The sequence below is a fragment of the Mirounga angustirostris genome, unplaced genomic scaffold, assembly GCF_029215605.1.
Source record: "Mirounga angustirostris isolate CCGP_5_RB_7025 unplaced genomic scaffold, mMirAng1.0.hap1 SCAF_16, whole genome shotgun sequence".
Taxonomy (NCBI): Eukaryota; Metazoa; Chordata; class Mammalia; order Carnivora; family Phocidae; genus Mirounga; species Mirounga angustirostris.
Genome location: NW_026991724.1, coordinates 31,124,182 through 31,150,953, shown reverse-complemented (window position 1 = coordinate 31,150,953; position 26,772 = coordinate 31,124,182).

Sequence of the window (26,772 nt, the reverse complement as noted above, 5' to 3'; positions counted from 1 at the left end):
GTGCTAAAACTGAAAGAGTTCCAGGCAAACTGAGATGAGCTGATTACCATACTCCCAGATGAAAGACAAGAAAGACTGGCCAAAGGCTACTCTTATAAAGGTATTTTTGCACTGCACTGTTTGTTTTTTTTAAGATTTTATTTATTTGAGAGAGAGTGAGAGAGAAAGCACAAGTGGGGGGGTGCAGTGGGAGAGGGAGAAACAGGCTCCCTGCTGAGCAGGAAGCCTGATGTGGGGCTCCATCCCAGGACTCTGGGATCCTAACCTGTGCCAAAGACAGATGCTTAACCAATTGAGACACCCAGGTGCCCCATCATTGTGTTGATTATCCATTGGTACCTCTGTAGGAATGGTAAAGAAAGGGAATAAGGGCTAGGAGACTGGAATCCACTCTACAGACAGTTTGATAGAAGTTCCTACAAAAGAGTGAATATGAGTAGTTACCCAGATGAGAAGTCTGGGGATTGGAATCAACCATCAGGAAGGAAGAGGAAATCCCAGGGTAGCTTATCTGGGCCTAAACCTTACAATGAGTTCTGGAGCTCAGCAAAAGAAAAGGCCTCAGGAGGGTTGCCACCAGAAGTATTACAGGAAGAGCAAAGGCTTTGGAGTTAGAAGTATTCAGGTTTGAAATTCATCTGCTATCTACAAGGCCTGAGCCTGTAACCTAATTGATTTGAGCTTCAGTTGTTCTATCTATAAATTGGAAAAAATATTAAGGCTTCCCATAAGGACTCAGTGGATTCATGCTTATATAAGTGCTTGGCACACTGCCCTGGAATTGTTAGTTGGTGGGGCTAAAGGATCATAATGGTTGTCTTTAAATACATGCAGGGCTACACACAGAAGCACGATTCACCTTTCACATAATAATGATTAAAATAAAAACATTCAATACCCACACAAGGCTCTCTAGTTCCTAATGTGCTTTCATATATACTAGTTTTAGGGACAAAACTAGAAGCAGTGGATTTAAGCTACAAGAAGGGAGATTCTTAGATAATAAAGGAAAATGATTTCCTGTAACAAAGGACTTTCACATTCTGGTGTGTTAAGGCAGAAGCTGGCTTATGTCTGGAATATCAGAGAGAGGTTAGACTAGACTACAAAATCAATTTATATTATTTGGCAGGCAGTTTAGAGTAACAGTCATGAGCAGAGGCAGCCTGCCATGGTTTAAACCCTGGTCCCATCACTGAATAGCTCTATAACCCTGAGCAAATTACTTAACCTCTCTGAGCTTCAATGATCAAGTCATTAAATCAAAGCCAATATTTGCACATACCTCAGAGACAAATGGAGAACAATCAGTGAGACAATGCACCTAAAGCAGTTAATAGGGTGTCTAACACGGGGCATTCAGTAAATAGTAGCTATTTTTAGCTAAAAACAACTGGTAAAAGTTTGAAATATTTTAAAAGTGTGAATATTTTGGGGCACCTGGATGGCTCAGTCGGTGAAGCGTCTGCGTTTGGCTCAGGTCATGATCCCAGGGTCCTGGGATCGAGTTCCCCATCAGGCTCTGCTTCTCCCTCTGCCCCTCCCCCACCCCCCCTCATGCATGTTCTTTCTCTCTCTCTCTCTCACAAAAATAAATAAATAAAATCTTTTTTAAAAGTGTGAACATTTCATTGTTCATTAATCTCTGAAAATTGCTAAAATACTAGCAAATACATTAGTAAATATCAGTTGGCCAAATATTTAACTGCATGGCACATCCTATTTCCTGATCATTCTTGGTTCTAAAGAAAATGAAGAGCAGTGCTGAGTGTACTGAATGGCTTCAATCCACAAAGTATTGTCTGTCTTATGCACTATGTCACCGCTTCTCCAAAGATAGTCACCTATGATGTATAGTAACACACAGTACTTAATGGATCAAGAGATTTGATATGGGCTTTTAGTAATAAATCTATGGTCCAAGAAGGGGGAATTTTCTTACAACCTTTTCTCCCCAAAGAGCTATTAATAAAAAATAACTCAGAGGATATATTTCTACTAAACCAAGATTCCTGGGATTAAACCCTTACTGGAGTCATGCTGAGCCCTTTATCCCCACTGAAAAAAGTCTGGAATGATTGATGACTCCTGCCAGGAGACTGTCACACATTTTGCCTTGCACCATTATGTACATTTCACCCGTAGTAAACTTTAATGTGGATATCTTTCAAGCTCTACCTGGAAATGGAAAGTGTAAAGGAGGCCTTTCAGTTTAATAGCCTTGCAATTTGAGTCCCCATTCTGTATGAACCCTTGAGGTCACTTAGTTGGAATGGTGAGACCCCTCCATCTCTAATCACATCTGATCCACCCACCCAAACCAAAGCCAAGGAAGACCTGCAAACTTGGGTGGAAAGTCTAGAAAGCTGGAGTCAAAGGAAACTTCCCCTGATTGATGGTTAATTTGGAAGCAGAACCCTTCATAAAGAAGAGGATAGTCAAAGGAAAAGTCAAACTCACCTAAGCCAAAGTTAAAGTGAGTAATTATCTCACAGCTTACAATAAATATAATTGGGCAAGTGAGGTCTATGGATCAAAGGGTGGCTAGCAATTCCAAAAGTAATGGCATCTCATTCTGTATCTGGAGAGGGACTTCTGAGCTCATGTCAAATGACTCAATCAGATGAAAGAATTGGGGGGAAAAAAGGATACTACCCATGGTGTGAATTTGGAGCTCTCAGATCTCAATCAACCCATATCAACAGCTTTCTGGTATCTGAACACTTTTTCTTAAAAAAAGAAAAACTCTTCCTTTACTCTTTAGAAGCCATTCACATACACATACACTTAAAATTTATTCAAATTCTCTATAAAACTAAAAACATGCTGTGAAAGTTACTGACAAAGTCAATCAGATATTTTAGCAGAAACCAGAAATGAAATTGCCCCACTCCCTTTTCCTAGTTCACCTTGCCACATTATTAAGAAGTAGCTAAATGATTCCCCTATGCTTTATATTGCCAATCTTGTTTGGGAAACTGTGGCAGGTATAGGTGTTGTTAATTGAGTTCACCTTGAATAATTCACTTGCTGCCTGATTTGGGGAGGGGCTAATGAGGGGGTAGATTTCCATTTCTTCTAGGCAGGCCACTGAGATGCAGTCCCAGCCACAAAAGAGGACACTAATAATCTATGTGTCCAGAAGCAAGAAGCAGCTGGCCAGAGGTGGCCTCTCTTTTTCCTGGATCTGAATGCACAATTTTCCCCTAGGCCAAAAGAAATTGCTCCCTAGCCAGGCAGGACACCCTAGGGAATCCCATCGGAAATTATTTTTGCTCTTTCAGAATCTATACATTACCAAGGGAAAGACTCCCTTCACAAGGCCTAGACCAAAAATGATTAGGAAACAGGTGTATGTTATATTTTTGCCACTTAAAAAAAAAAAAAAAATCACCCAAAAAACCAACTCAGGAAACTTGCCCAGGGTTAAAAATTATCCTTCTTATGTGTTTAAACTGCTCTCTTCACACCTATTACTTAACCAAGGGAAACTCACCTTTTCTTCTTTCCATGGAAAACAATCCTTAAAAGCAATAAAAAGCCCGCCCTCCATGAATTCAGAAGAGATGGGAGCCTTTGGGGAGGAGAGAAGCAGCTGTGGAAGTCAGAAATGTCATCTGGAGAACATGTCATTCGTTCTGCCCGGCTCAGTAATCTTGACAGTTAAAGGGGCAAGGCATGCTTTGCCCCATGATAAAACGTGAAATGAATTTGTACATTTATAAATAAATGATCTGACTCTAATTGGCATTTCTAAGCCCTCTCTGGGTAGTAGCTTTCTTGTTAACAAGCTACTGCATTTGACACTGGTGATATAGGAGCCTTGGAAGAGAAATTGCAAGTCTATTTCTGAACTCTTTATTTAGTAATAGAACCTGAAAACTTTCTTCTAATACCTACACCTCTGGACTGACATACAGAAAAGTTAACAATAAAAGTTTCTGAGTACAGCTAAAGCTGAAAATAAGAATCAAAACATTCTCAAGGAAGAAAAAGAGTAGATTTTTAAAGGATACACATCTTGGAGAAGTAAAAGATTCTAGGACTGGGGGTAGGAAATATACAAGTTGAGCCTGGAACATTTCATAACAGAACAGAATGAAGTGCTAAGAAACAAAAAAACCAAAACAAAACAAACACACTGATGAAGGCCTATCAAAGGCACACAGGAGCCAACTAAAAGAGCTCCCAGTGGCCAATACTAGAACAATCTGGGCACAATATAAATAAAACAGTATTGCATTATATCTCACAGAACAAAATAAATACACATAAGTCCATTCAGATGTAAATGGTAAAGCAAATAAATAAGGGAGAAGAGACAAATTCCTTGTTCAGAAGAATTGCAAGTAATATACGTAATTACCCTGCCATGAAGGAGGTAAAACATAACTCTCCACTCCTTAAGTGTGGGAAGTATACTGTAGCTTCCTTCCAAACAGTAAAGAAAGGAGGGGAGAAAGAGTAAATTTACACTGGAGATACCTCACAAACACTCTCTCATCAGGGGATCAGGTCAACACCAACAGTGTTAAGTCATGTTGATAGTGTGTACCCTCGATGCTATGGGATTAAAATAGCACTTACCTCTAAGGTCTTCTTACCCCAAACCCGTAACTCTGGTCTAATCATGAGAAAAACATCAGACAAATTCTAATAGTGAGGCATTCTACAAAATGTCTGACCAGTACTCCTCAAAACTGTCCAGGTCATTATGTAAAACAAGAGAAGTCTGAAAGTGTCACAGCCATGAGAAACCTAATGAGACATGAAAACTAAATGTAATGTGTAACCTAGATGAAATGCTGTAACACAGAAAGGACATTAAGTAAAACTAAGGAAATCTTGGGAAACCTGGATGGCTCAGCTGGTCAAGCATCTGCCTTCAGCTAAGGTCATGATCTCAGGGTCCTGGGATTGGGCTCCCTGCTCAGTGGGGAGCCTGCTTCTTCCTCTCCCTCTGCCCCTCCCCTCTGCTCATGTGCTCTCTCTCCTTCTCTCTCAAATAAATAAATAAAATCTTTTAAAAATTTTTTAAAAACTAAGGAAATCTGACTAAATTACGGACTTCAGTTAATAATAATGTGTCAATATTGGTATATTAATTGTAATAAATGTACCATATTAATGTCAGATGTTAATAACAGGAAACTGAGTGCAGGTATATGGAACTCTGTACCATCTCCTCAATTTTTCTGTAAATCTAAAACTGTTCTAAAAAATAGTCAATTCTTTAAAAAAGGATACATAGATATATATATGAATAATAAGATTTAGGACTTATTTATGTGAGCAACCACAAAATGGAGGGTAGAACCAATGCAGTATTTCCAGTCTTGCTAGTCTGAACTCACCCCTGAAAGTCAATCCAGTTGCATCTAATCATTTAAGAAACTAGCTCTGGTTAATAATGGCCCATCACATAGACCCACCTCCATCTCAGTCCTAGGGCATGAAGACAATTAAAAATTGAGGGCACTTTTGTCAAAAATGTCTTTCCTCTTCGTGGATAGTAACTGGATGAACCTGCATCTCATACTACAAACTTCTACTAAGCAAACCTGTTTATCATTCAGTCCCTCAACATGTACATTCACTCAACAAATACTGACACCTTTGTGTTACAGGAACTGTTCTAGGCAGTAAAGACACAACTAAGAACAAGACAGGCAATCTCTTGTGGATCTCACATTCAAGGTTGGGGGCTTGGGGAGTAAGCAACAAGCAAGTCAATTTCCAGCCACTCCTAACAGTCAATGACCACCAAACTTTTTAAGAAGCACTCTCCACCAGCTTCCAAGATTTCTTGATTTCACATTCTTCATCCCTTGGCAATTGTGCATGTTCTATGATTCTGTTTCTTGGGTTTAATGTATGAGATCTTCTGCTCTCTCTGTAGGCGACATGAGGAAAGAAAATTTTCTTCTCACAGCAGGCTGAATGAAGCAAGAAGGGGCTGCTGAATTCATAATTCAGCTTCCTTATTTTTACAGATGAAGGAAGTGAAGCTTGGTGGAGTTAGATGACCAACAAAGCCAGGAAATGGGCCTCTAAAACTGTCTGTAATTCAGAGTTCCTTCTACAATCCCCACAGCACCCATTACAATGTTGTGAAATCTACAGATCCTTGAAAAAGCTCCCTCGCTCTGATATTCCACATAAATATCCAAGTAGATATTCCATCTCTAACGACCTCCAGGAAAACGTACTGGCTTCTACTCTACCTAGACATTCAAGGGTTGCTCAGGTGAAACCCCAGAGAAATCTCACTCCTTTCTGCCAGTTAGCAAAGCAGCGAGAAGTCAGAGAGTAAACAAAGGATAAGAATAAGAAAATTTGCAGGCTATGAAAGAAGTATTTTGAATTTTTTCCTTTAAAATATACTTCATATCCATGGCAGATATTATTTGCCTTATGATCACCAGTAATCCAATTATTTCAGCATGTTTTACAGCAGCAAGCAAATGTAGCACCTAACAAGAAGAAATGCTGTGACACACTTAGAAAAATATTAGCCTGTGATGCTTTAATCAATTATAGCATTGATGGCTGGTAGAGCTGGGAGGGCCTGGCACCTCTGACCTCCTGGCCCCTGCTAATACCTGGTGCTATTTTATCTGAGAATCTAATTTGGGTTTGTCAGTAATTAAAATTCATGAAACTCTGCCCACTATTAACCCTAGGTCTCCCCTACTGGATCCTGAATCTCCTGTGAAAAGCTCTCTACCTCAACAAAATGTTGATGACTGCTCTGGATATTTACATGTGTATAGATTCAGCAATAGAAAGAAGAGGTGTAATACTTCAGAATCCCATTTTAGAGATGGGGATGCAAAAAAGGCCAGTAAGCTAATAACTATTTGATGAACACCCACAAAACCATTACCGCTTTCCCGAAAAATGGACCTTGTGAAGGAAATGAATTAAGTTAAGCCATATCTAAATAATAAGTTTTGTAGGCCTTAAGGTGATATTTGTGAAGATGTGAGGTGAAATGGAAGATACAAATGATATATAGGATAATCAACCATGTTCAAAAGAAGAAGAAAAGAAGACTGGAAGGGGTTTTTCAAACATTAAAAAAACAGTAACAAAATCTGAAGAGATGATCCCAGCCTCCTGTGTTCTTTTTTTTTCTCCCTCACTGCACCAGAAGAATCTGGTCTCACTGCCCCGCCCCCTTCACTCTGTTAGCTAAGAGGAGAACCTGTCATAAATCCAGTAACACTTGAGATGATCTACATCTATTCTTTGCATTCCACCTGGGGCCTTACATTGAAAATAAAGCTGTTGCCTCCTTCCTATTTGCCACCAGATTGCTGAGTGGCTTTGCTTAGCACTCTTTTCCCGAGGCACTTATTGCATGAGTGATACCCACGATGGAGCCTATAAATTTATACAACAAACAGGAAATATTTCCTCACAAAGCTTTAAGAGGCAATATTAATTAAATACAGCTTTTCACATGGGATCATATAATATCTATTGCTGAAGTAATTAAGAATGAAGACATAAACTCATTAGATGTGTACTGTAAAGATGAAATGCTCAGAAATTATTGACTGTCCATATATTACCACCTCCAGCCATTGAGAGAAAATGCAATCAGCTAAGATGTAATGTGACAGGGGTTTGAGTGAGAATAAAAATAAGTATGTGTCCCTTTATTCTATGTGGAAGTTCATTAACTAGCCAGCTCAGGAACTCCTCTGATTTAAAAAACTCATTTCATTTTTTAAATTAAGTGAAGATGTCTGACTTTTCTGATTCTCATTCAGTTTCCACAAATCTTAAAACCCATTTCTTTTTTTCTATTGAAGTATAATTAACATACAGAGTTATATTAGTTTCAGGTATATAATACAATGATTCAACAATTCTATGCATTGCTCAGTGCTCATCATGGTGAGTGTACTGATAATCCCCTTCATCTATTTTGCTCATCCCCACTCTGGCAACCACCAGTTTGTTCTCTATATTTGAGTCTGTTTTTTTTGGTCTCTTTTTTTGTTTGTTCATTTGTTTCTTAAGTTCAACATATAAGTGAAATCAAATGGTATTTGTCTTTCTTTGACTTATTTCACTTAGCATAATACTTTCTAGGCCCATCCATGTTGTTGCAAATGGCAAGATTTCATTCTTTTCATAGCTGAGTAATATTTCATTGTGGGGGGTGGAGGGGTGTGTGTGTACCACATCTTTTATCCATTCATTTACAGATGGACTCTTAGGTTACTTCCCTATCTTGGCCTCTGTAAATAGTGCTGCAAAAAACATAGGGATACATATATCTTTTCAAATTAATGTTTTCATTTTCTCTGAAAACTCATTTCTTCATCATCATTTTTTGTTTCAAGGATGAAACTATCAAGACACTCATTTTAGGCAGATCCACAGTGTACAGTATAGCACAGTGCCTACTTACCAAATTTACCTTAGGTTGATTCATTCTGGAAGATACTCAGAAACCAAGACAGGGCCTTTGTTGGGCCTTCCAACTGAGTTTTCCATTCCTCCTATGCATTCCTTTTTCACATCTGAGCAATTGAAACATTCTCTTTAGATCTTATCACTAAGTTTACTTTGACTCTTAGTTTCCAGAGAATTATAGTTTCACCTTCATAGTCCTAGAGGCCCAAAAACTTTTGGGTGATGAGAGTAAAGTATCTTAAGGCTCTTACCTACTATGTTTTTAACTCTCTTTTTCAAACAATGAATGGGCATTATTACTTCTTTTAGAATAACAACTTTGGATTACTGAGTCTACAGAGTGCCCAAAACAATAAATTTTAAAATTTAGAAATAACCAACCAAGAGAGTGTTACTTTTCATTTTAAGACTTGTAAATCTATTTAACTTTTGACACTATGTCATTGAATTATTCAACTCAATAAAACCTAAGAGGAGAAAATAGGGAAAGAGAGAGAGGAGAAGAAAAAGTAAGTTAGGTAACTAAGCATTAATTTAAGGATAATCAATAAAAGACCTAAGATAGGGCACCTGGGTGGCTCAGTCATTAAGCGTCTGCCTTCAGCTCAGGTCATGATCCCAGGGTCCTGGGATCGAGCCCCACACTGGGCTCCCTGCTCAGCAGGAAGCCTGCTTCTCCCTCTCCTACTCCCCCTGCTTGTGTTCCCTCTCTCACTGTCTCTCTGTTGAAAAATAAATAAAATCTTAAAAAAAAAAAGACCTAAGATAAAAACTATAAATCATGTAAATCAAACTAAGAGAGGAAATAAACAAAATCCTATCAATCTACAAGAAGTACAAAAAGAAGAAAAAACCTAAGAAAAAGCATGGCAAACTGAAAACTAAAGATAGTAGAAATAAGTTAAAAAAATCAGTGATAATAATTCAAATAAATATCACATTGAACAAACAAAACCCAAGTATTTTCAGCTTAGAGAGAGAACTAAGGGAAAATGATATAGGAAGGTTGAGAATAAATAGATGGTAAAAGAAAAACAATTATAAACATTAAAAGCTGATATAGACATTATTATCACAATAAAAGAGCAGTAAAAGCAAGAGATACTAATGAAAATAAATAAGGATATTACATAATAAAATAATGATAAAGAAATAACCATTGCATAAAGAGAAATAACCAGCAAAAAAATATTAAAATTACATGCATCTAATATATGCATCTTAAAACTATAAAACTATAAAATGCTTTAATTTCATAGGGTGGGAGATTTTAACACACTTCCTTTAGAAACTAATAGATCAAAATGACCAAAAACAGGGATATGGGAGATAGGAATAACACAAGATTTATTTTTAGTGACATAGTTCCCACTTGAAGTGACTCTCTTTAGAAGGTCACCTCAACTGATATATTTATAGACACACCTATCTATATAGCTAGAGAGGAAAAACAAAAATTTTTCAACTACACTTGAAACAAGTAATATATATATTCTATAGTTACGATGCAATTTCCCTAACCCATGGTTTACTTTCAGGTGGGCATTTTAGTTGCATGCATGTATATATATTTTGCATGTTATACATAGGTAATAGATGCATGTTATATTATGCATTTGTGTATATACATCATATGTATGATTACCTATATGTAATTCTAGAATATTTAGAACAAATCACAATTATTATATATTAAAAACTTATGGGATGTATAATACATATACCCAACAAGGGACTTAGAAAAAGGATATATACATAAAGAACTACAAATCAAAAAGAAAAAGAAAGACAATGAAAGGAAAAACGAGCAAAACACTTGAACAGGCATTTCACAAATCTTCAATATCTAAATGGTCATTACACCTATGAAAACATGTTCTCTCTTATTAGTCATCAGAGAAATGCAAATTAAAACCACAATTAAATAACACCACACATCCAGAACACCTAAAAAGAAAAAGACAAAATAACAACTATTGTCAAGAATTGACTTGAACTCTTTTTCACTGGGGTAAGTGACTTAATTTATCCAACAACTTTGGAAAATTGTGTGACAGTACTGAATAAAGCTGAACATTTGTTACACTGTGACCAACTAATTTTCTTCCCGGGTAATATGAAAGAGAAATGCATATACATATTCATTAAAAGACATGTACATAATATTCATGGCAACTATAAACCAGAAACTGGAGGCTAACCAAATGCCTGTTGACAGAATGGATAAACAATGGAATCCTAGACAACAAGAATGAATAATTTACAACACCATGCAATGACATGGATGAATCTCGCAAACACAATGTTTAACGAAAGAAGCCAGTTACATAAGAATACATGATCTGTGATCCCATTTATCTAAAATTAAATAATAGGCCAAACTAATCAATGCTTTTAGAAATCAGGATACTAATTAATCTTGGGTGGGTAGTGACTAAAAGGGTGTTCCCAGGTGCTTCTAGAGTGCAAGAAATACCATGTAATCTGTACAGTTGTTAAACAGGTATTTGAATTAATGAAAATTCATACAGCATTATTTTTATCACTTGTATACTTTTCTCTTTATTCATATCTGTAAAAGTTTATTTTACAAATCGTGAAATGCAGCTAAAACACTATGTAGAGACAAAAGTATGGCTTTTAAATGCATGTATTTTTAAAAAATAAGAAAAATAAAAGTAAGTAACTAAATTCTACCCCAAAGAAATATGTTCATGCCCTAATTCCTGTACCTGTGAATATGGCCTTATTTGGAAATAGGGTCTTGGCAGATGTAATCAAGTTAAGATGAGGTCTTCCTGGAGCAGGGTAGGCACTAAATCCATTATGACTGGTGTCCATGCAAGAAAATAAGAGACAGAGACCTAGGAAGAAGGCCACGCGATGGCAGAGGCAGAGAGGAGTTACACTATCACAAACCAAAGAACAGCTGGGGTTACCAGAAGCTGCAAGAAGCAAAAACGATCCTTTTCTAGAATTTTCAGAAAGAATATGATCCTTGATCTTGGACTTCTAACCTCCAGACCTGGCAGAGAATAAAGTTCTGAGTTTTTTGGTTTTTGTTTTTTAAAATTTACTTATTTATTTATTTGATAGAGAGAGAGCCCAAGCAGGGGGAGCAGCAGGTAGAGGGAGAAGAAGAAGCAGGCTCACCACTGAGCAAGGAGCCAGACTGGGGCTTGATCCCAGGACCCTGGGATCATGACCTGAGCAGAAGGCAGACACTCAACTGACTGAGCCACCCAGGCACCCCTAAAGTTTTTGTTTGTTTGTTTTTTAAGGTTTATTTGACAGAGACAGCAAGAGAGGGAACACAAGCAGGGGGAGTGGGAGAGGGAGAGGCAGGCTTCCTGCTGAGCAGGGAGCCTGATGCGGGGCTTGATCCCAGGATGCTGGTATCACAACCCGAGCCGAAGGCAGACGCTTAGGGACTGAGCCACCAAGGCACCCCTAAAGTTGTTTTTTTTAATATTTTATTTATTTATTTGACAGAGAGAGAGAGGGAATACAAGCGCAGGGGAGCTGGAGAGGGAGAAGCAGGCTCCCCGCCGAGCAGGGAGCCTGATGCAGGGCTCGATCCCAGGATGCTGGGATCATGACCCGAGCCGAAGGTAGACGTTTAATGACTGAGCCACCCAGGTGCCCCAAGTTCTGTTTTTTTTTAAAGCCACTCAGTTCATGGTACCTTATTATGGTGGTCCCTACAAAACTAATATAGTAATGAATTCCCTAAATGAAACTAGAAAAGCAACCAAAAATACACTCAAAGACAGAAGTTAAAAATAATGAAAAAATAAAGTTAATCAATAATAAATACATAATAATAAAGTTAATAATAAGTAATAAATGAGAACTATAATTAATGATAAAAGAACAAACAAAAATGAAATAACAAAAATAAAAGCTGGATTGGGGAGGAGACATGAATAAAAAATTACTTATAAACTATCACTACATTGTACACCTGAAACTGTAACACTGTATGTCAACTATATTGAAAAAAAAAAGAACACCCCCCAAAAAAACAACAAATTTAAAAAAGGAAATGGAGAAAATATAATGTCATAGGGTCACTGTTCAAAAAAAATAAAAACCTTATAAACTGATTAAGAGAAAAGCTACTCGCAACAATATAAGGAATAGAAAACTACTAAACAGATAAAACAGATTAAGTATTTTAAAATTTTTTTAGCTTTTAATTTTATAATTTAAGAACTTTTTTAGAAGATTTTATTTATTTATTTGAGAGAGAGAGCATGAGCAGGGGGAGGGTTTGAGGGAGAGGGAGAGGCAGACTCCCTGCTGAGCAGAGAGACTGATGCAGGGCTCATTCCCAGGACATTCCCATGGGATCATGACCTGAGCTGAAGGCAGACATTTAACTGACTGAGCCACCCAGGCACCCCTCATCTAGCTTTCATCACCATAATCTCTCCCACTAATTGTAACACTAATCAGTGATTTGGGTCTGCAACAATTATAACTGTGGTGTTTGTCAGATGGCGAGTTTCTATTTCATCATTCATGCAACCTTTATTATTTGAAATCCTCCTTAAGGAAAAGCTGTCTCTTCTCCATTCATTTATTTCATCAATTATTCAATTATTTGCTCCTATCAGTATGGATTCACAGATACTTGTTTCATTCTATGGATTATCATCCAATACTATTTATCATTATTTATTCTGTTGCTCTAAATATCCCAGATATGGCCATTTGAAGCTCCTGGATGAGTTTCTGTGCATTTTAAGCATGATACCTTCATGTTTTGCACTTTTTTACTTTAAGGCATCACAAAATTTTTTCAGTTCATCTTTTACTTTGCTGACATCAACTTGGCCATTTCTCTAAGAAGAACCAACTACTTTTATTCATTTGTTAAAGACTATTCTTTCCCCATTGGGATTGTTTGATATCCTTGGGGGGAAAAAAGATCTTAAAATAAATAAATACCATAATCCAGTTTATATCAATATTTTTTTAACTTGGATGAAACTGATAATATTTTAGGAGGAAAAAGTAATCAAAATTAACTCAAGAAGATATCTAAACTAATTATCTTTAAGTAATTTTAAACTAATGAAAAAAAGAAATCTCTCCCCCCAAAGACACCAGGCCCACACATTTTACACTAAGTTTTCCATGAACAACAAAAAGATAATTCCTGCATTTTATAGTTTTCTGTTTCAGAGACTAGCAATAAAGAGATAAAGCTTCTCTAATTAATGTTTTTCTTTTCTTTTCATTCATTAACAGTTTCATTAAGGTATAATTCATATACCATATAATTACACAATTAAAGCAAACAATTCTATACTATTTAATTTATTTACAGTTGTGCAACTATCACCACAGTCAATTTTAGGATATTTTCATCACTCCAAAAGGAACTCCATACCATTTCCCAGTTACTCCCCATTCTCTTCATCCCACACAGCAGTAGGCAACCATTCAACCACTAATCTACTTTCTGTCTCTATGGATTTGCCTATCTGGACATTTCATATAAATGGAATCCTACAATATGTGGTCCTGTGTAACTTTCACTTAGCTTAATGTTTTCAAGATTCATCTATGTGGGAAGAATGAAGGGGGGGAAATCGGAGGGGTAGACGAACCATGAGAGACGATGGACTCTGAAAAACAAACTGAGGGTTCTAGAGGGGAGGGAGGTGGGAGGATGGGTTAGCCTGGTGATGGGTATTGAGGAGGGCACGTTCTGCATGGAGCACTGGGTGTTATGCACAAACAATGAATCATGGAACACTACATCTAAAACTAATGATGTAATGTATGGTGATTAACATAACAATAAAAAATTAAAAAAAAAGATTCATCTATGTGGTAGCATGCCTAAGCATTTTATTCCCTTTTATTATCCAGTAATACTGTATTATAGGGATATACCATATTTTATTCATCCATTCATTAGTTGATAGACATTTGGGTTGTTTTTACTTGGAGGCTATGAGCATTTGTGTACAAGCTTTTGTGTGGACATATGCTTTCATTATCTTGGGTATAAACCTAGGGGTGTAATTGCTGGGTCACATGGTACTCTACATTTAACGTCCTGAGGAACTGCCAGATGGTTTTCCAGTGTGGCTGACCATTTTACATTCCCACCAACAGTGTATGAGGGTCCCAATTTCTCCACATCCTTGCCAATAGTTATTATTTGTCTTCTCTATTATGCCCATCCTAGTATGTGTGAAGTGGTAACTCACTGCAGTTTTGATTTGCATTTCCTGACAGCTAATAATGTCAAAGCTTCCTTTCATGTGCTTATTGGTAATACTTATAAGTATTATGGAAAAATGTCTATTTAGATCCTTTGCACATTTTTCATTTAGGTTACGTGTCTTTTTATTATTGAGTTACAGGGGTTTGTATATATTCTAGATACAAGTCCCCTATCATATATGAGATTTGCAAATATTTTCTCCCATTTTGTGGGCTGTCTTTTCACATTTTTTTTTTTTACTTTTTTTTCCCTAAAGATTTTATTTACTTATTTGAGAGAGAGAGAGAGCACAAGCATGGGAGAGAGGCAGAAAGAGAAGCAGACTCCCCGCTGAGCAGGGAGCTGGACACAGGGCTCAATCTCAGAACCCTGGGATCATGACCTGAGCCGAAGGCAGGTGTTTAACAGACTGAGTGGTGGCTCAGTGGCTTTTCATTTTCTTGAGAGTGTTCTCTGAAGCAAAATTTTGATAAAAGCCAATTTACCTGTTTTTTCTTTTGTTGCTTGTGCTATTGGTGCATATCTAAAACACCACTCCTTAATTCATGGTCAGGACCATCTACCCCCATGTTTCTTCCAAGTGTTTTAAAGTTTTAGCTCTTACTTTTAGGTCTTGGATCCATTTTGAGTGAATTTTTGTGTGTGGTATGATGTAAGAGTCCTAATTTATTCTTTTCCATGTGGATATCCACCTGTCCCTGCATCATTTGTTACAGTTTTCAGAGTATAAGTTTTGTACTTCCTTTTGTTCAGTTTATTCTTAACTATTTTATTCTTTGTGATGCTAGTATAAATGAAATTGTTTTAATTTAAACTTTGCATTGTTCTTTATAAATGTATAGAAACAGAATCTATTGAAACTTACCTAACTCATTTACTCATTCTAATAGTTTCTTAATGAATTCCTTAGGTTTTTTTCTGTATACAAGGTCATGTCATCTTCAAATTGAGATAATTTTACTTTTTCCTCCCCAATCTGAATGCCTTTTGTTATGGACTGAATGTCTGTGGTTCCCCCCCCACCCCACCTTCATATGTTGAAGTCATAATCCCCATTGTAGCTGTACTTGGAGTAAAGAAGTAATTAAGATTATATGAGGTCATAAGGGTGTGTCCTTGATCCAATAGGATTAGTTCCCTCATAAAAAGAGCAGAGAGAGACTGCATTCTCCCTCTCCCTCTACTCCCGCCTTTCTCCCTCTCCCTACTATTGAGGACACAATGAGAAGACAGCCATCTGCACCCTAGAAAGGACAGTCCTCACCAGAAACTGGCTCTACTAGACCTTAATCTGGAGCTTCTAACTTCCAAATCTATGAGAAAATGATTTTTTTTTTTGTTTAAGCCATCTAGTTCATGGTATTTTTTTCCTTATGGCAGCCCGAGTCAACTAATACACTTTTTATTTCACTTTATGACCTAACTTCCCTGGCTAGAACCTCTAGAACAATGTTGAATAAAAGTGGTGAGAGTGAATCACCATGTTCTAGATCTTAGCAGGACAACTTGCAGTCTTTTACCATTAAGTATGATGTTAGTTGTATTTTATAGAGATTTGTTATCACATGGAGGAAGTAACCTTCTACTCCTAGCTTGTTGGCTGCTTTTATTATAAAAGGTTGTTGGATTTTGTCAATGCTTTTTTTTTTTTTTTTTTTTGCATCTAATGGGATCATCATGTGGCTTTTGTCCTTTATTCTACTAATATGACACATTACATTAATTGATTTTCAGATGACAAACCAACCTTGCATTCCTGGGTAAATCCCACTTGGTCATGGTGAATAATCCTTTTTTATTTGTTGCTGGATTTAGTTTGCTAGTATTTTGCTAAGAATTTTTACATCTATATTCATAAATGATATTAGTCTATAGTGTTATTTTCCTGTGATTTATTAATCTGGTTTTGGTATCAGGTATTACTGGCCTCATAGAATGAGCTGGAATGTGTTCTTTCTGATTCTATTTTTTGGAAGATTTTGTGAATAATTGGTTTTTATTCTTTAAATGTTTGGTAGAATTCACCAGTGAAACCATCCGGATCTGGGTTTTTCTTTGCGGATACTTTTAAATTTTTAATTCAGTCTCTTTACTTGTTACATATTCTATTCTATTTTCTTCTATTCACATTTTATATTTCTTATTGAGCCAGTTTTGGTAGTTCATGCTTTCTTTGAATTGTCCATTTCATTCAATTTATCTAATTCATTGTCATGCCATTTTTTATAGTATTCCCTTGTAATTTTCTTTTTAAATTTCTGAAGGTTATTAGTAATTTCCCCTTTTCATTCCTGATTTTAGTAATTTCGGTCCCCTCTTTTCATTCTTGGTCAGTCCAGCCAAAGATTAAAGGAAACATGCTTGGTTTTATTGATTTTCTCTATTTTTCTGTTCTCTAATTCTAATAATATTCTATTAATTTCTGATCTTTTTTTTATTAATTTTATCTTTCCTTTTGCTTGTTTTACATTTAGTTTGCTCATTTCTTTTTAGTTTCTTAAGGTAGTTAGGTTGGTTTAAGATCTTTCCTCTTTTTTAATATACACATTTTACAACTATAAATTCTAAGTACTGTTTTAGCTGTATCCCATAAATTTTATATTGTGTCTTCAATTTCATTAATCTCAAAGTATTTCTAATCTCCCTTGTGGTTCCTTATTTAACCCATTGGTAATTTAGAGATGTGTTGCTTAATTTCTACAAATTTGTTAATTTCCCAAGTTTATTTCTGTTATTAATTTATAATTTCATTCTATTGCAGCTAGAGAATATACTTTAGATGATTTAAATGATTTTAAATTTATTGAGGCTTAGTTGATGGCCTACTATATGGTCTAACCTGGAGAATGTTCCATATGCATTTCAAAAGAATGTATATTCTGTTGGTTTGGGATATAGTGTTCTGCAGATGTCTGTTAGAATTGGTTGCATAATTGGGTGGTTCAAGTCTTCTATATCCTTGTTAATCTTCTATATAGTTGTTCATTATGTAAAGAGGGATATGGATGCTTTCAAGTATTATTGTTTAAATGTCTATTTCTACATTTCATTCCATCAGTTTTTCCTTCACGTATTTGGGGCTCTGTTTTTAGGGGCATGTATGGTTTATAATTGTTAAATATTCCTAATAGGTTGACTCTTTTATCTTTATTAGCTGTCCCTCTTTTTATCTAATAACATGTTTAAAAACCACTTTATTTGATAGTACTATAGTCACTCCAGCTTTCTTATGGTTACTATTTGCATGATATATCTTTCTCCAACCTTTTTCTTTTAATCTATTTGTAACATGGAATCAAAAGTGTATCTCCCATAGACAGCATGTAATTGATTTTATTTTTCTTTCTCCACTCTAACAATCTGACTTGATTAGATTGCTTAATCCACTCACATTTAATGTAATTATTTATATATTCTGCCATTTTACTTTTTGGTTTGTATGTCTCATGACACTTTCTCCCCTCTATTTCTCTTTCACTGCTTTATTTTCATTAAGTATTTTTTAGTGTAACAACTTAATTCCTTTAATAATTTTTCTTTTTCTGAGATATTTTTTTAGTCATTTCTATAGGGATTAATATAATATAAATACTAACTTGTGAGAACCTATTTCATATTTATACTAAATTAATTCCAGTGAGATAAAAATTTATAGAAAGTATATAGATATAGCTCTAGTCCCACTTCCCTTTTTTGTGCTATTTTTGTTATACATATTACATCTATAAATGTTGCACACTCAAGGATACTCTGTTAAAACTATTACTTTATGTAATTTTATCTTTTAAAAAGCCAAGAAAATAAGGACAGCAAGTTTGTTATGTTAAACTTATTTACAATTTCTGGCTCTTTTCATCTGTTCCTATGGATTCAAGTTACCATCTGGTGTCATTTACTTACCTCAGTACAGCTTTATTCCCACCCACCTCCTCTGTGCTGTTTGAGAAATTATGTTACATATTTATGTATTATAGGCCAACATATTAGTGTGTGTGTATGTATGTATATATATATGTGTGTGATTTTATATGATTGCTTTTAAATCAGTTAAGAAAGGTGAAGAAATGTGTATTTATACTTTTATAATATATAATTACTTGACCAGTGCTCTTTGTTTTTTCTCATGGATTGGAATTACTGCCTGGGGTCACCTGCTTCATTCTGAAGAATTAGTATCTCTTGTAAGGAGATGAATTCTGGCAATGAATTCTGTCAGTTTGGGTTTACTTGTATACAGTAGATAGGAAATTGGCTTTACTTCTTCATAAAGGTCTAATAAATAAAGACTAGGAATGTCTTCATTTGACCTTAATTTTCACCTTTATTTCTGAAAGACAATTTTGCTGGATATACAATGCTGCATTAATAGGGTTTTGTTTTTTTTTCTTTCAGCACTTTGAGTATGACATCCCAGAGACTTCTGGTCTTAATTCTTTCTGATGAGGAGTCAGCTTTAACCTAATTCGTGCTCCCTTGTATATGAGGAGTCATTTTTCTCTTGCTGCTTTTAAGATTATCTCTGGACTTCTGACTTTCAGCATTTATACTATGACCTGTCTGTGTGTGCATCTCTTTGCATTTAATCCTACTTGAAGATTATTAAGTTTCTTGGATGTGTATGTGGTTTTTCATCAAACTGAGGACATTTTCAGTCATTATTTCTTCAAGTATTTCTTTCTGCCTCTTTCTGTCTTCTCTTCTGGTATTCCTATGTATATGCTGATGTGCTTAATGGTATCCCACAATTGATGCTATGTTTGTTTTTCTTCATTTTTCTCCCTCTTTGTTCTTTAGATTCCGTAATGTCTATTGATCTATCTTCAAGTTCACGGATTCTTTCTTCTGACAGTTCAAATATATTGTTGAGCTCACTGGTAAATTTTTCACTTCAGTTATTGTACTTTTCAATCATAATTTCTACTTGGTTCCTTTTTATTATTTCTATCTCTTTATCAATATTCTCTATTTTATATCAAATTGTCATCATACTTTCCTTTATTTCTTTGATAATGATTTCCTTTAGTTCTTTGAATATATTTAGAATGACTATTTTGAAGGGTTTCTGTTAAATCAACATCTGATTCCTTTCATAGGCAATTTCTGTTATCTGCTTTTTTCCCCCCGGTTTTGCATCATATTTCCCTGTATCTTCGTATGTCTCATCATTTTGTGCTGTGGGGAGATGGGACATTTTAGAGATATATTGTAGTAACTCTGCGTATTGGTGCCCCACCTCTGAGGATTCCTGTTGTTATTGGATCATATTATTAGTGAATGGCTGGACTACAGTAGTAAAGTCTATTCCTTTCCACTGCCCCTATGATATTGTTTCTCTGGAGGCACAATTTTGGGTATTTCCACAGTGACATAGGGATGACAGTGGTTTTGGCAGGACTCCCTTTAATTGTCTCTTTCCATGACCACATCTAGCTATTAGGCGCCATTAATTGCCAAATGGTTGCTCTATTGTTTTAACAATGCCCTGGAGCATAAATGGCTCCACAGTCTGATCCAATTAAATTTGGGTCCCTTACTACAGGTAGTTTGTGACATTGGTGTTTGAGGTTTGTTCTGACCATAGGAAGGCTCTTCTTAGATGTTTCTTTCCCTGCTTCTCTCTAGTAAATAACTGGCCTAGGATGGAACTTCTGCTTTCACCTCCAAAACCTCCACTGTCTTTGAGAGCACCTTTAGGCCTGAACAACCTTCACACTGTTTCAAATAAAGTCATTTCCTTTGGGGAGAGCTTTGAAGTTCTCTGATACTAATGCCTGCCTCTCCCCGTGGCTAAAATCTCTGAGCCATGAGCTCTAGGGCCGGAAACAAGGACAGGGGCCTATTTCTCTCCAACTAATACCCCTCCTTGCTTTAAGAGCAGGACACTAGCAGGAGCAGTACACTATAATCTTTATTTGTCTTTCCTGGCAAGGAACCTCCACTCTATGAACAAGCTGAAGTAGGGATGATGGTGACCCCATTTTGTTTTTAGCATGTCATGACTGCAGTAGAGCCTCCACCATATGAGTAGTGGCTGGGTGGAAGAGGGGAGCCCCCAGACTTCAGCCATACTCGCCTGAAATTTAGCCTCTGCAGCATGTAGCTGCAGGAAGATAAGAAATTTTGGCAGTATGTCTTTCCCAGGAAGATAACTTAACTTAGCTCTCAATTTGTAGCTAATGGACTAAGGAGTCCTGTGTTCTTGGCTGCATCTGCCTAAGTGGGATTTCCATCATAATGAGCTGAGGAGGGGGCAAGAGGGAACAGGTCCTGCTTCAAATGCCACAGATCCTCACTGATCTTAACAAGTTTTAGATTTTCTTGAATAAATGTTTCTTTATTTGCAATATGCCCTGAGGAAAATTTCCAGAAACTTTAAATGGTTGTTTTCTTAAAATAATTTTCAACAGTAATGTTTTGCTGAAGAGCAGGTCCATGGAATGAATCATGTTGCCATTCCAGAGGTGGACTCCACTAATTCATGTTTTTAAGCTCATAAATCCATAATCCATAAGCAAGTAAATTCAGTCAGGAATAGTATATTAAAGATCAATCTTAAGTAAAAATCCCCCAAAAATGTTAATAAAATGAATTTGGCAGTTTATTCTTAAAAATAAAAATCAATCCAACCTGGACATAATACATTAAGAATTCACGAGAGATAAGTGATACCATAAGATGAAACAACATTAGAATAATTGGGATCCCAGAAGAAGAAGAAAGAGAGAGAGGGGCAGAAGGTATAATGGAGCAAATTAGAGCAGAGAACTTCCCTAATTTGGGGAAGGAAACAGGCATCAAAATCCAGGAAGCACAGAGAACCCCTCTCAAAATCAATAAAAATAGGTCAACACCCCGACATCTAATAGTAAAACTTATGAGTCTCATAGACAAAGAGAAAATCCTGAGAGCAGCTCGGGAGAAGAGATATGTAACCTACAAGGGTAGAAACATTAGATTGGCAACAGACCTATCCACAGAGACCTGGCAGGCCAGAAAGGACTGGCAGGATATATTCAGAGCACTAAATGAGAAAAATATGCAGCCAAGAATACTCTATCCAGGTAGGCTGACATTGAAAATTGAAGGAGAGATAAAAAGCTTCCAGGACAAACAAAAACTAAAGGAATTTGCAAACACAAAACCAGACCTACAAGAAATCTTGAAAGGGGTCCTCTAAGCAAAGAGAGACCCTAAAAGCAACATAGACCAGAAAGGAACACAGACAATATACAGTAACAGTCACCTTACAGGCAATACAATGGCACTAAATTCCTATCTTTCAAAAGTTACCCTGAATGTAAATGGGCTAAATGCCCCAATCAAAAGACACAGGCTATCAGACTGGATTAAAAAACAAGACCCATCGATATGCTGTCTGCAAGAGACTCATTTTAGAACCAAAGACACCCCTAGATTGAAAGTGAGGGGGTGGAAAACCATTTACCATGCTAATGGACACCAAAAGAAAGAAGGGGTGGCAATCCTTATATCAGACAAATTATTTTTTTTTATTTATTTCAGACAGAGAGAATGAGAGAGAGAGCACATGAGAGGGGGGGGGTCAGAGGGAGAAGCAGGTTCCTTGCTGAGCAGGGAGCCCAATGCGGGACTCGATCCAGGGACTCCAGGATCATGACCTGAGCCGAAGGCAGTCGCTTAAACAACTGAGCCACCCAGGTGCCCCAGACGAATTAGATTTTAAACCAAAGACTGTAATAAGAGATGAGGAAGGACATTATATCCTACTTAAAGGGTCTATCCAACAAGAAGATCTAACAATTGTAAATATCTATGCCCCCAACATGGGAGCAGCCAATTACATAAGGCAATTAATAACAAAAGCAAAGAAACACATTGACAACAATACAATAATAGTGGGGGACTTTAACACCCCCCTCACTGAAATGGACAGATCGTCTAAGCAAAAGATCAACAAGGAAATAAAGACTTTAAATGACACACTGGACCAAATGGACTTCACAGACATATTCAGAACATTCCATCCCAAAGCAACGGAATACACATTCTTCTCTAGTGCCCATGGAACATTCTCCAGAATAGATCACATCCTAGGTCATAAATCAGGTCTCAACTGGTACCAAAAGATTGGGATCATTCCCTGCCTATTTTCAGACCACAATGCTTTGAAACTAGAACTCAATCACAAGAGGAAAGTTGGAAAGAACTCAAATACATGGAGGCTAAAGAGCATCCTACTGAAGAATGAATGGGTCAACCAGGAAATTAAAGAAGAATTAAAAAAATACATGGAAACCAATGAAAATGAAAACACAACTATTCAAAATCTTTGGGATGCAGCAAAGGCAGTCCTAAGAGGAAAGTATATAGCAATACAAGCCTTTCTCAAGAAACAAGAAAGGTCTCAAGTACACAACCTAACCCTACACCTAAAGGAGCTGGAGAAAGAACAGCAAATAAAGCCTAAACCCAGCAGGAGAAGAGAAATAATAAAGATCAGAGCAGAAATCAATGAAATAGAAACTAAAAGAACAGTAGAACAGATCAACGAAACTAGGAGCTGGTTCTTTGAAAGAATTAACAAAATTGATAAACCCCTGGCCAGACTTATCAAAAAGAGAAGAGAAATGACCCAAATCAACAAAATCATGAATGAAAGAGGAGAGATCACAACCAACACCAAAGAAATACAAACAATTATAAGAACATATTATGAGCAACTCTATGCCAGCAAATGAGATAACCTGGAAGAAATGGATGCATTCCTAGAGATGTATCAACTACCAAAACTGAACCAGGAAGAAATAGAAAACCTGAACAGACCTATAACCACTAAGGAAATTGAAGCAGTCATCAAAAATCTCCCAACAAACAAAAGCCCAGGGCCAGATGGCTTCCCAGGGGAATTCTACCAAACATTTCAAGAAGAATTAATACCTATTCTTCTGAAACTGTTCCAAAAAATAGAAATGGAAGGAAAACTTCCAAACTCGTTTTATGAGGCCAGCATTACCTTGATCCCCAAACCAGACAAAGACCCCATCAAAAAGGAGAATTACAGACCAATATCCCTGATGAACATGGATGCAAAAATTCTCACCAAAATACTAGCCAGTAGGATCCAACAGTACATTAAAAGGATTATTCACCACGACAAAGTGGGATTTATCCCTGGGCTGCAAGATTGGTTCAACATCCGCAAATCAATCAATGTGATACAATACATTAACAAAAGAAAGAACAAGAAACATATGATCCTCTCAATAGATGCAGAAAAAGCATTTGACAAAGTACAGCATCCTTTCTTGATCAAAACTCTTCAGAGTATAGGCATAGAGGGTACATACCTCAATATCATAAAAGCCATCTATGAAAAACCTACAGCAAATATCATTCTCAATGGGGAAAAACTGAGAGCTTTCCCCCTAAGGTCAGGAACGCGGCAGGGATGTCCACTATCACCACTGCTATTCAACATAGTATTGGAAGTCCTAGCCACAGCAATCAGACAACAAAAAGAAATCAAAGGCATCCAAATCAGCAAAGAAGAAGTCAAACTCTCACTCTTTGCAGATGATATGATACTTTATGTGGAAAACCCAAAAGACTCCACCCCAAAACTGCTAGAACTCATACAGGAATTCAGTAAAGTGGCAGGATATAAAATCAATGCACAGAAATCAGTGGCATTCCTATACACCAACAACAAGACAGAAGAAAGAGAAATTAAGGAGCTGATTGCATTTACAATTGCACCCAAAACCATAAGATACCTAGGAATAAATCTAACCAAAGAGACAAAGGATCTGTACTCAGAAAACTATAAAATACTCATGAAGGAAATTGAGGAAGACACAAAGAAATGGAAAAACGTTCCATGCTCATAGATTGGAAGAACAAATATTGTGAAGATGTCAGTGCTACCTAGAGCAATCTACACATTCAATGCACTCCCCATCAAAATACCATCCACTTTTTTCAAAGAAATGGAACAAATAATCCTAAAATTTATACGGAACCAGAAAAGACCCCGCATAGCCAGAGGAATGTTGAAAAAGAAGGGCAAAGCTGGCGGCATCACAATTCCGGACTTCCAGCTCTATTACAAAGCTGTCATCATCAAGACAGCATGGTACTGGCACAAAAACAGACACATAGATCAACGGAACAGAATAGAGAGCCCAGAAATGGACCCTCAACTCTATGGTCAACTCATCTTCGACAAAGCAGGAAAGAATGTCCAATGGAAAAAAAAAAACAGTCTCTTCAACAAATGGTGTTGGGGAAATTGGACAGCCACATGCAGCAGAATGAAACTGGACCATTTCCTTACACCACACACAAAAATAGACTCCAAATGGTTGAAAGACCTCAATGTGAGACAGGAGTCCATCCAAATCCTAAAGGAGAACACAGGCAGCAACCTCTTTGACCTCAGCCGAAGCAACTTCTTCCTAGAAACATCGCCAAAGGCAAGGGAAGCAAGGGCAAAAATGAACTATTGGGACTTCATCAAGATAAAAACCTTTTGCAAAGCAAAGGAAACAGTCAACAAAACCAAAAGACAACCGACAGAATGGGAGAAGATATTTGCAAATGACATATCAGATAAAGGGCTAGTTTCCAAAATCTATAAAGAACTCATCAAACTCAACACCCAAAGAACAAAGAATCCAATCAAGAAATGGGCAGAAGACATGAACAGACATTTTTCCAAAGAAGACATCCAAATGGCCAACAGACACATGAAAAAGTGCTCAATATCGCTCGGCATCAGAGAAATCCAAATCAAAACCTCAATGAGATACCACCTCACACCAGTCAGAATGGCTAAAATTAACAAGTCAGGAAACGACAGATGTTGGCGGGGATGCGGAGAAAGGGGAACCCTCCTACACTGTTGGTGGGAATGCAAGCTGGTGCAGCCACTCTGGAAAACAGTATGGAGGTTCCTCAAAAAGTTGAAAATAGAGCTACCATATGATCCAGCAATTGCACTACTGGGTATTTACCCCAAAGATACAAAAGTAGGGGTCTGAAAGGGTACGTGCACCCTGATGTTTATAGCAGCAATGTCCACAATAGCCAAACTGTGAAAAGAGCCAAGATGTCCATTGACAGATGAATGGATAAAGAAGAGGTGGTATATATACACAATGGAATATTATGCAGCCATCAAAAGGAATGAGATCTTGCCATTTGCAACGACGTGGATGGAACTGGAGGGTATTATGCTGAGCGAAATAAGTCAAACAGAGAAAGACATGTATCATATGACCTCACTGATATGAGGAATTCTTAATCGCAGGAAACAAACTGAGGGTTGCTGGAGTGGGGGGTGGGGTGGGAGGGATGGGGTGACTGGGTGATAGACACTGGGGAGGGTATGTGCTCTGGTAAGTGCTGTGAATTGTGCAAGACTGTTGAATCTCAAATCTCTACCTCTGAAACAATGCAATATATGTTAAGAAAAAAAAAGAAGAAGAAGAAGGTAGCAGGAGGGGAAGAATGAAGCAGGGGAAATCGGAGGGGTAGACGAACCATGAGAGACGATGGACTCTGAAAAACAAACTGAGGGTTCTAGAGGGGAGGGGGGTGGGTGGATGGGTTAGCCTGGTAATGGGTATTGAGGAGGGCACATTCTGCATGGAGCACTGGGTGTTATGCACAAACAATGAATCATGGAACACTACATCTAAAACTAATGATGTAATGTATGGGGATTAACATAAGAATAAAAAAATAAAAATAAAAAAATACATTAAGAATTCAATGATGGTCCAACATCATATCTATTCACCTTAAAAGATAAAAGCAAGCTGCAGAATACATATCATAGGGTACCACTGATACCCATTTAAAAAGCACAAAAATTCTATGTGTTTTTATGAATGCAGTATGTATGTAGTGAATGGAGTAGAAGTAGAAAAATTCCTATACATATAAAATTTCATAATAATGTTTATCTCTGGGAGGGAAGGAAGAATGAGATAGAAGTAGATATAGGAGATTTCAACTTGATCTGATAGATGTTTATTAAAGTATAAAGAATATTTTTCTCTATTTTTTATATGTTAACATAATAGAGTTATAGGCTAAATTGTGCCCCACCCCCCAAA